General features: G+C 52.8%; 1 protein-coding gene across 1 annotated transcript in view; it reads right to left on the bottom strand.

Annotated features, from left to right (window-relative positions):
* TTC22 (tetratricopeptide repeat domain 22) overlaps window positions 1-11,394 on the bottom strand; it is a 24,572-nt gene that overhangs the window by 8,298 nt on the left and 4,880 nt on the right. The gene's annotated exons all lie outside the window — the stretch shown is intronic.

Below are 11,394 nucleotides of genomic sequence, written 5' to 3'. Positions count from 1 at the left end.
CCTTGCCATGGAGATTTCCCCCCCTGGGTTCCAGGCCCCACTTTTCCCCCTCGTCCCTCCCCACCATCCCATCCCCACCCCCAGCCTGACCTGATGAAGAGCGTTGCCATGGTGAAGTACCAGCCCCTTTTCTCCTCCATTGGGATCTAGGGAAGCAGAGAATGGCTTGTGCTGCTGCTATTGAGGCACTGGGGACATTGTTCATAGAGTCCCATGCTTTCCCTGAACCCCAAGAAGCAGCAAGTACACTCTTGATCATAATCCTGCCTGGTTCTGCCACTGGCTGGCTGGGTGAGCCTGGGCAAGTCACTTCACTTCTCTGACCACAGAGAATTTGACAAGATGACCTGAGTGAATGCCCCAAGCAAGGGGCCCATCACAGAGCAGGGACGGGATCCATTTCCTCCCCTCCCCTCCCCTAGGCTCCTGATCCCCCCACCGCAAGGCCCATACTCCACTGGTCACCTTCTCTCTTCCCCGCCATCTACCTGCATCTCCTCTTTGGCCCCATCTCTCGCCTTCCACCTTCCTGAGAAGCCCCTTTGGGCATGTGAGTGAGTTCAGCTGAAGCCCAGGAAGCCCCCCACCCACCCACCAAACTTATTTCCCATTATTATTCTTGCCAACTTTGCTGTGCATTTAGACTGACTTGGGCACCAGATAAAATATTTATGCCGTTATTTATGGGAGTAGCTGCTCCTGCCTCTGGAAGGAATTTTAATGAAAACCAATAAAACCCCCAGTGCATATCAGCAGCTCTGCCTCAGGCTCTGGCCCCTCCCTCCAGATTCATCTCCCGTGGTTGATTTCCAGGCTCCATTCTGCACTCCCACCCCCCACCCACCATGGCCTTCTCAGCTTAGGGTCCCATTATGCCTCCACCCCCCACCCTCAGTAGTCAGAACCAAGTCTTCAGTCAAGCCAGCATTTCTGGGTATCTGTGGTGTGAGGCCCTGTGTTGGGTGCTTATGGGCTGTGGCACTGAATGGGACCCGCACCCTGGATGGATCACAACCTGCCTGGGAAGACAGACTCAGGCATGAATAATAGGGCTTGAAGGGGCACCTGCCATGTGCCAGGATCTGACACCCATCATCTCAATCTCACAACCCTAAGAGGTAGGCATCACTCCCACTTTACCGAGGCACAGATTGAGGCTCAGAGAGGTAGAATGACTTGCCCAAGGTCACACAGCATGCAAGTGTCAGAGCTGGAATTTGAACCCCATTTGTTAGTCTCCAAAGCCCTTGCTCCTCTCATCACACTGGCTTACCAATAGCTATAATATGAAGCAGAGTTTGATCAAGACCAAGAGGTGGATCTAGACAAATGGAGCAGGAGGGGGATGCCATTTCCAGTCAGAAGACTCAGAAGGTCTCACAGAGGGCTCAGATAGTAAAGAATCTGCCTGCAATGCAGGAGACCCAGGTTCAATCCCTAGATTGGGAAGATCCCCTGGAGAAGCGAACAGCAACCCATTCCGGTGTTCTTGCCTGGAGAATTCCATGGCCAGATGAGCCTGACCAGCTATAGTCCATGGAGTCGCAAAGAGTTGAACGCGACTGAGTGACTAACACACACCACACACACACACACACACACACACACACAGGGTGGGCTGTAAGGTGGGTCTTGAATAGGAGTGGTATTTCAGAGGGTGGGGTGGGGCACAAGGGCATTTCAGATGGAGGCTCAGCCTGGACATGTGTGAGCAGTTGAGGAGCATGAAGCACAGTGAGTAAGAATGGAGGCAGTGGGGAGCTAATGCTGGCAACTTAGGCTGTGGCTGTTCTGGGGTGGCCTGTTCAGAGGAAGAGAGGAAGGGGGACCTGTGAGTAGATCCCAGTGAGCTGTGTGACTGCTCATAGGAGAGAGGTGTGAGCCCAGGCCCAAGCCAGGTCTGGTGGGAAAGCCAGACTAAGACACAATGAGCAGAAGGAATACCAGGGGCTGTGGGAGGACGTTTCCTATATGATCCAGGGGGACCCCCAAGGCTTCCAAAGGAGGGCATGCTGGAGCAGGATTCTCAGGGACAAGTAGGAACCACCAAGGTGGATACAGCGAGAGAGGACATCAGATGGAGGGCACATTTGTGCACAAGCTCAGAGACGAGTGAGCAGGTGTGTCAGGGGCTGCATGCAGCCTGGAGTGACCAGCATCCCAGTTATAAGGGGCGAAGGGAGGAGCCAGCAGGGGCACATCAGGAGGGGCCCCCGAATGCCAGGCTCAGAACCTGGAAGTCATCTGCAAGGCAATGGGGAGTCATAGCAAAGGTTTGAGCTGGGGAGTACCAGGATCCCATGTGTTTTTACATCCACATCACCTTGGAAAGTTACCCTGTTACTTATGTGGGAACATGTGTATGGGGGTTTTGGCTGGGAACAGGGCTGTCTGGAAGGGAGAGCGGCAGGTCTAAGGATTAAGGGGCATCCATGAGAGCTCAGTGGAGAACACTGACCAAAGCAAAAAGCTGGGATAGGCTGCTGGATAAACTTAACCTGCTGTACCTACATAGGACCTGGGACATGGGAAGGGGACTCAGGTTCATAGGCCAAGCTGGCCAAGGACCTTGGCACAAGGTCAGCACCTGTCCACATGAAGGACCAAAGCACGTGTGCTTCAGGCTCCCTGGCTGCCTGTGGGTATGATCCCATGACCTCTGGTTTCATGCCCACTTTGAGGTTGGCTAGGCTGAGTCATGGTGGGGAGACACAGAACCCGCTCCCCTTTTGAGGCTCCTGACAAGGAAACATGACCATAGAGACAGCAGTTGTACTAGGCAAGGAGAGGGCTGCAGTGCCCAGAGCAGAGGCTCAGTGGCTAACAGGCCTGGCCACAAGAGGAGGGTGGCCCTGGGTGGATGTGTTACCCCTTAGAGGCTATATCCCTATCTGCAAAAGGGCACTGTGAGGCAGTGCCCAGCCTTCCACAAATATCCATAAATATCTGCCCCCTTTCTCCTGGTTTGGGTTAGAGACGTGCAGGGTTAGGAGTGTCTGGGAGGCTTCTTTGCCCTATTTCACTTCTAGATGGAGCGTTGAGGTCTCAGGCTCTGGCATACAGTCATTCTGCCTTACCCACTTTCTAACAGCCCCACCACCACCACTGTGCTCCTGGGGCTTCAGATGCCCCGTAGGGTCCACAGGTTCCCAAGGTTGAAGAGCAATGTGCTATTCTCAGGCTCTGCCTGGGTCATAGCCACCCTCTTGTTTGGTATTCAAGATGCAAGAAATTAAGTTATGTGTCCAAATCACACAGTTAATAAATGACAGAGTTGGGACATAAACTCATGCCTTCATAGTTCTAGCCCCAATGCCCGTCAACAGCACTCAGTTGTTTTGATCTATCCCGTTATTATATCCCTGAGACCACAAAGGTGAAGCAGCTTGCTCAGGGTGACACACTGGTTACTATCAAGACTTGAAACCCAGTGGTTTCACCACCATTCTGATAGTCTTTAAGCCTGGTAATCGTTTGCACTAAGTAAGCAATACTACCATCTAGTGGCAGACTGCCTGAATTGCCGGGGCAACTCCTGAATGTTAACTCTCTTCCCTTCTACTTGAAGACTAAAACTGATTTTCAGAGAAGTAGCTAGCTGAGTGACATCTCTCTGATAAATTCCAAATGGAGCCCCTCCTCAGATCCCACTCAAGGTACCATTTGAAGGAGGGCTTATAGGGTTGCAAATTAGAAGTGGAGTTAATGGTATAAACAGGCCTGGCTTGAGGCCTCCCTGTGCTTGGGTTCCAACCTTCCATCCCTAGTACAGAGAGAGACCATTCACTCTGCTGTGCAATTCTGGTCCTAAAATGAGCTGTCTCTTTAAAAATCCTTCTGGTTGTAACTGAAGCAGCAGCTGAAGCTGTTACCAAGGGCAACCTGGCAAGCCATGGTGCGTTAAATTAAATTAAACAGGCCTCTGACTGCCCCCCGCCTCCCCTCCTGAAGAAGGGAGGGGGTGTTCTTCCTCTCTCCTGGAGAATGAAGTTGCTGTGAAACCTCTGATGGCTGCAAGGAATTCACTTCCAGAGTTGATGGCTCCCAGAGGCAATATATTTGGAGGCAGCCCCCTGGAAGGGGGCTGACAGGACCTCTGCCAGGAGAAGAATGTTGACTGAGGGCCGCCCCGGGTGAGCTGGGGCAGGACACCCCACCCTTTCTGTTGTTCATCCTCATCAGAACCCCGTGAGCTGGGGGCTCCAGGGTCTACAGGGGGTGCTGGCCAGTGGGAGAGTCCGCCCAGGCTTCAAGCTGGACGGGCTCAAGTTTGGTGGCTGCTCCGTGGCAGACCTGTGGGAGGGGACGCAGCAGGGCCCCAGCTCCAGCGCTGCCCTGCAGTAGCTGGGTAGATCCTGGTACTAGCTGAGGGTGAGAGTGAGGCACAGGCAAGGGTTCTCAGGACGTTTCCCAGCTCCGCTGAGGCCCTCGCCAATATTTCCCTCACTTTAGAGATGGGCTCACAGAGGCGGAGTCTCCTGATATTTCATGCCAGGTCTCCCTCTTCAAATTCCTGTTGTTACCCCCAACACCTCGCTGCATCTCTGTATGGTGCTTACCGTTTACAAAGTGCACTCATTGCAGATGCCAAGTGATCCTCAGAAAGCCCTGTGTGGAATGTAAAGTGGGTCATCATCACCCTGTTAGTACATATGGGAACACTGAGGTAAGATGATGTCCTCAAAGACACACGACTAGTGTGACAGCCTGGACTGAAACCTGGAAATGCTGTTTTTTTTGCTATGTGAATAAAAGTGCATTTTATTGAGCACTTACTATAAACGAGGCACATAATTTACATGGGTTATCAAGAATTATACAATTATCCCGATTTTACAGAAGAGGCACCTGTGGCCCTAAGTGGCCCTGCTAGACGGTAGCAGACCTGGGAACCCAGCAGCTTAGCCCCAGAGTCCCTGCACCTAACTACTCCAAATGCTGCTGCTGCTGCTGCTAAGTCCCTTCAGTCGTGTCTGACTCTGTGTGACCCTATAGACGGCAGCCCACCAGGCTCCCCTGTCCCTGGGATTCTCCAGGCAAGAACACTGGAGTGGGGTGCCATTGCCTTCTCCAAACTACCCCAGATGAGTGGTTCTCAAAGTGGGGTCTCGTGACAGTAGCATCAGCATCACCTGGGAACTTGATAGAAACACTGTACGAGACTCTCGCACTGTGGAGAGCGGAGGGAAAATGGCAGGCCAGCGTATCTCTTTTTAACAGAGCCGAAGGATCAGCAGTTGTGATCCACAGGGTAGCCTGAAGATCCATGCTGCCACAGCTGGGTGGGTAATCGACAAAGGGGGGTGATCTGGCAGGACCTATAGTGAATATCAGGGTTAGGATGAGACCCTACAGAGCAGGTGTGTGCTAACTTGGCAGATACAAGGATGGGTCTCAGATGGCTAGTCCGTTTACTTCAAAAGGTGACCCTCAAAGAAGGAAATGGGCTCAGCTGGTAAAGAATCCGCCTGCAATGCGGGAGACCTGGGTTCAATCCCTGGGTTGGGAAAATCCCCTGGAGAAGGGCAAGGCTACCCACTTCAGAATTCTGTACAGTCCATGGGGTTGCAGAGTTGGACACGACTGAGCGACTTTCACTTTAGCTACTTTAGGGGATTTCAGCAGAAGCTCTCTTAATATGCCAATGGCTTATTAATCTACATGTGTCTGCACAGGCTCTGTGTGTGTGCACAGGCTCTGTGTGTGTGCACGTGTGCTCAGTTGCATTCAGTTCTTTGTGACCATTGATTCTGAAGGAAAATGTCTGCCTTGCAGTTCAAACTTTGCCCCTGAGGACTTTGTAATCTGTGTTTCAGAGTCAGTTCCTGAGAGCTGACTAATTCTCTTTCAAGGGAGGGGCAATGAGAAGGAGGAAAGAGAATGAATATTTCTCGACCATTGACTGTCCACTGGGCACTTCCGTGCACTGTGGCCCTGAACCTGCAAAGCAGACTGAGAAGGTGGAACACATCCTCCTCCTTTTACTGGTGAGGAGAGAGAGACTACGAGAAGAGCTGCAGCCAGCCCCACAGGTCAGGGGGAAAGTACCAGGATTCAAGTTCAGATCTGCCTCCCTCCAGCGCCCCTGTTCTTTCCACCTCATCACACGGACCCTGTGGAGGCTGATGCTGCAGAAATAAAAGTCACCAGGTGGAAGGCCTCAGAAATAAGCTCTTCCTGCTCAACTAGAATGTCCTCAGTGATGACACAGAGCAAGCCTCTGGGCTCTGCACGCGGAGCCCCACCCCACCCCACCTGGCTCCCATGGGGGCCTGCCCCAGAAAGGCAGGGCAGGTGAGGTTCCTACTCACCCAGCTCCTGCCTCAGTGGGGGTAAACAGAGGGCTGGGATGGGAGTCGCCCCCCACTGCCTCTACCTCCCCCAGAGTTCCTGGAAAGCCTACTGGCCCAGCCTGGGCCTCAGTTTCCACGTCTACAAGCAGGGATGATCCACTGGTCTTACCTCTCACAGGTGTGTGGGTGAGAGTGGTCCAGCGTGACTGGGCAGAGGGGGCTGGGGGCTGGGTGCTGAGCCACGGAGGTGAGCTACCTGTTCAGCCCTGACTGGGTTCCCTGCATGGTCTTCATGGATTTTAAGATCAGAGCAGATGGACGGTAGCTCCCCATCGTCACCCCCTTTCTGGTCCTAGATCCAGAGCCATTTCTCTAGTCCCTGGTCCCTAGAGAAAAGGGGCTCTGTCTAGTCCCAGGTCCAAACCCGACTCTGGCGCTGGGTGGATCTGACGAAGTCTCCTGCCCTCTGTGGTAATAACAGTGATGCCTGCATTTTCTCAGCTCCTCCTGTGAGTCTGGGCTGTGTGCGCCCTTAACACACTTCTGTCTTTCCTCCTATAAAGAAGGCAGTTGGGTCAGAAGATGCTAAAGGCAGCTTTGGCTCTGGGGTCCTGTAACAATGAGGAGGGGAGAACCAGTTTTCAAGATGGCCAGAAACAGAGGGAATGAAGCCAGCAGCAAACTCAGAAAGTGCTGTTATGGCACCGAGGCCATTAGAAGGCTGGGGCCAGAGCTCGGGAAAATTGTCCCTCAGCCAAGGCTTTGTGTCGGAGAGACCTGAGTCCATTTCCAGCCAGCCACTTATGACTGTGTGCCCTTGAGCAAGTTCCTACACATCCTGGAGCCTCAGTTTGCTCATCTGTAGAATGGCGTTAATAACAGTTCTGATTCCCCAGCATTTCTAGGAGGTGCAAGTGAGATAATCTGTGAAGAGCACACGGGTGCACAGTCTCTAGCTCATTGTCCAGTGTCAGTCATCCAGCTCCTTTTCTAGCGGAACCAAATCAAATCACTCAGATTTGTGGAGCCATGAATGTATGTATACGTGTGTGTGTGTGCGTGTGCACGCGTGTGCCTGTGTGTTTGCAAGCACCGTGGGAGGAGAAACCCTGCCCATGATCTCAAAAGTTGGAGATCAACTCTGAAGTCCTCAAAGCACCATTCCTGACGTTCCCCAAGCTGTGGTTTCCTCCCCCTCTGTGTGTTTATGTGTTTTCTTCTGCCAGGAGGTTTGTTTCTTCCCCCACCTCTTGCTCTCAAAGCCCTTCCGGTCCCTGAAATCAGCCCGGCCACCACTTCAGTCCACTGATGGAGGTCGACTTTCCTACCTCGCACAGCCACTCAGGCAGGGCTAAGCCAGGAACCCAAATCCTGAACCCTGGCTCCCAGTGGGGTCTTCTCCCAATTTCATTGTTCTTTTCCCAAAGCTGGCTCTGGGCAGAGTTTAGGGCAAGCTCAGGGGCAGGAGGAAGCCTGAGGAGGCAGAGAGGAGGGTGGGTGCTCACTTAGAAGGAGTCTTGGCTGCCCCATCAGGGGTTGAGGATGAGCAGGCCACATCCAGCCAGGCTTGCTGGGGCTGGCCTTCCCTCTGCGACCCCGTTACCTCCTCCCACACCCCCCGTCAGGCTGGTACCACTGTCTCCATTTCACAGAGGGAGACACAGACACTTAGAGAGGTTGCACAGCCGGCCCAGGTCACTCAGGGTGTCCTGCAGCTGGCAGACTGTGGGATCCCAGCAGTGCCTCTGTGTGCACAGTGGGCCCAGTCGCCAGGGTCTTGGGCAGCTGCATTGCTGCGGGGATGACTGGGAGAGTGGGAAGGGAGGCTGGGGGAGACAGGGGTGTGGGGAGAAGAAATCTATTGAGAGGGCAGCTCCTTGAGGAGTTCTCTGGTCCTGGCCTCCCTGATGGTGGCAGAGGGGTGTGTGTGTATCTCCCTGATGGTGGCAGGGTGTGTGTGTGTGTGTGTGTGCGTCTTCCTGATGGTGGCAGAGGGGTGTGTGTGTGTGTGTGTGTGTGTGTGCCTCCCTGATGGTGGCAGAGGGGTGTGTGTGTATCTCCCTGATGGTGGCAGGGTGTGTGTGTGTGTGTGTGTGCGTCTTCCTGATGGTGGCAGAGGGGTGTGTGTGTGTATGTGTGTGTGGGTGTGTGCATACCAGGGACCCTGGATGTTGACCAGCAGTGACCTCTTGGCCCTTCCTGCTAGGTCCCAACCCGCTGGGTGCGGCGACAGTGTGGAATGCCCACACCTTTGTTTGTGAGGCTGGCTGTTGGGCCTCCCAGCACCGGCTCCGTCCTGCCCGCCCCAGCTGGCCAGGTGAAATCTGGATGGCCTGTGTGTCACCTTGAGCCTGTTCTGTCCTCTGTGCGACAGAGAATCACAGCACCCAGCAGCAGTGTGTCTGTGAGGTTTGATGTGCTAAAATGAAATGTGCTAATGAACGTAAAACTCAGCTCCGCGCTGGTTCCTATTACACCCAGAGCCAGCCCTGGTCCAGAAGCAGGGATGAAAGATCTGCATGAGCGTGTGTATGTGCATGTGGGTGAGTGTGTGAAGCCACCAATGTTCTAGGAAAAGGGGGAGTAACTCACATAACCGAGTCAGCTTGGGACAGAGGTTTTGTTTTCAGAGAAAAATAAGTTTGTTACCTTATTTTAGAAAAATAATAGGAATTTTAAGACTAAAAAACCAAATTAAATTTAGCAACAGTCACAAATTCCTCTTAGGTCCAACCCTGTGCCAGACGCTGGGAGGCAGATAGAGACAGAAGGCTCACCCTCTTGGGGGCAAGAGAGAAACTGCTTGGTGATGAGTCAGAGGCTGAGAACAGCTCTCCTGTGGAGCAAAGCCAAGGGCCGTGGGGGCCCTGGATGGGGCGGGCAGGCAAGGGGCTGGGCCCCACCGTGATCTGCACTCCACCTGGAGCCCTGCGTAGTCTCTTTCTTATTCCTCACAGCAACCCTGTGAGATGATGTTAGAATCCCAGCTTGCAGATAAGGAAACTGAGGCTCAGAGAAGTGAAGTGACTTGCCCTTAACCACCTGGTAAAGGAGGAAGAATTTAAACTCTATCTAACTCCAAAGGGTTTGCTCTTAATACCTTTCAGCCTCAAGACTCCACCAAGAATCCATCTAGGACTGTGTGGAGGGCTGACGGGGGAGGAATGATGGATAAAACAATCTGCCTCATCATATTTTTGTAACTTGAAGATGAGGAAAGAGAGGGAACGAAGGGCTGAGAGCGAAGTCATAGACACCCACTCGCACACAGATACGCTGCTTGTTTTTGGATTATGGGCTGAATTACTAACTTTTATAACGTTTTCTCTTGTAATTTTAGTTAGCAGATGAGCAGCTGTCATTGATTCTTTGGCTGACCTTTATTCTTTGAGGTCTGGGGGTCTCCTCCCTGCCTGGGATAGTCCCAGCCCCCTCAGGATGAGGAACCTCTTAGAGCCGCTGTACTGGGCAGGTCGGACCCCCCGTCACGGCTCCTGTGGGTGGCAACCCTCTCAGTGATGGGTTCCTCAGCTGCTGCTCCACTGTCCCTGCTTCTTCGCCAGCCCAGTGCTGACTTCACCTCTGCCCTCATCCTGCCTACCCCCTACCTGCACACATGGCAACCCTAGGTTTCCAGGAGGCAGCCCTGGCGGGGGGCTCCCCTCCCCACCCCACTGGCTATCTGCACTATCCTTATTGCACCCCACTTCTCCAACCTCTCCAGAAAGAGCAAAGGCTTTGGAATCAGACAGAGTGGCGTGAACCCAACTGCCCCTTACTAGCTCTGTAGTCTTGGGCAGGTTACTTAGCCTTGCTATGCCTCAGTTCCCACACCTGTAGAATGGGATCAGAGGGATCTTGTGAAGACTAAGATGAAATCCGCAAGGCACCCGGAGAAGAATATTCTTCTTCTGCATGCTGAATATGCTGAATATTCAAGCAGAATATTCATGAATATTAATTATTGTGTGAAAGTGCATTGTCCGAAGGAAGGCTTCAACATGGAGGTGAAATTTGAGCTGGGTTTTGATGAATGGAGCTTGCTTTCTAGGCAAAGAGAACAGTTCCTGCATTGGGAGGTGTGAAATAGCACAGCATGTTTGGAGAAGTATGAGTAGTTTAGAGTCCCTGGGAAGTAAGAGTAGGGATTCCCTGGCAGTCCAGGGGTTAGGACTTGGTGCTTTTTCTGCAGGGGCTCTGGGTTCAATCTCTGGTCTGGGAACTAACCTCCCACAAGCATGGCAGCCAAGGGGAGGGCGGGGACAGGAAATGCAGCTGAGGAGGGCAGAATCAGGCTTCAGAGTCCATATCAGCAGGGCCACCCTGTCCTCCCCCTGGGAAGCTTCCAGCCACCCTCTTTCCAGGCCTCACCCCCTGCTCAAGTTCAGCTGTCACCAAAGGACCTTTGCACATACCACGCCCCTGCCAGGAGTGCCCCCGTCCCATTCCTGCCAGGACACTCCTGCTTCTTCCCGAAGCCTCCCCCAGTCACCTGTACTGAAAGGAACTGCGCCCTCTCTGAAGCTCAGTTATTGTCACTCTATGCCCAGGACCTCAACTTGCCAGGTCCCCATTGATTCCAACACAGGTCTTGATGTCCCCAAAGTGGATTTCCCTTGTAATCCTCTGGGGTGGGGGGTGGGGGGCGGGCGGTGTCCTGTTTTTGGTTCAGAAACTATGGACTCTGGTGTACAGAGATGGAAATACCAGATCACCTGACCTGCCCCTTGAGAAATCTGTATGCAGGTCAGGAAGCAACAGTTAGAACTGGACATGGACCAACACGTCCAGACTGGTTCCAAATAGGGAAAGCAGTACATCAAGGCTGTATATTGTCACCCTGCTTATTTAACTTTTACGCAGAGTACACCATGAGAAATGCTGGGCTGGAGGAAGCACAAACTGGAATCAAGATTGCCAGAAGAAATATCAATAACCTCAGATATGCAGATGACACCACCCTTATGGCAGAAAGCAAAGAAGAACTAGAGAGCCTCTTGATGAAAGTGAAAGAGGAGAGTGAAAAAGTTGGCTTAAAACTCAGCATTCAGAAAACTAAGATCATGGCATCTGGTCCCATCACTTCATCGCAAATAGATGG

Source organism: Bison bison, unplaced genomic scaffold (assembly GCF_000754665.1).
Source record: "Bison bison bison isolate TAMUID 2011002044 unplaced genomic scaffold, Bison_UMD1.0 scf7180017864244, whole genome shotgun sequence".
In the NCBI taxonomy this organism is placed as follows: Eukaryota; Metazoa; Chordata; class Mammalia; order Artiodactyla; family Bovidae; genus Bison; species Bison bison.
The sequence above is the reverse complement of the archived record's forward strand: the minus strand, read 5'-3'. Positions and strand labels throughout refer to the sequence as shown.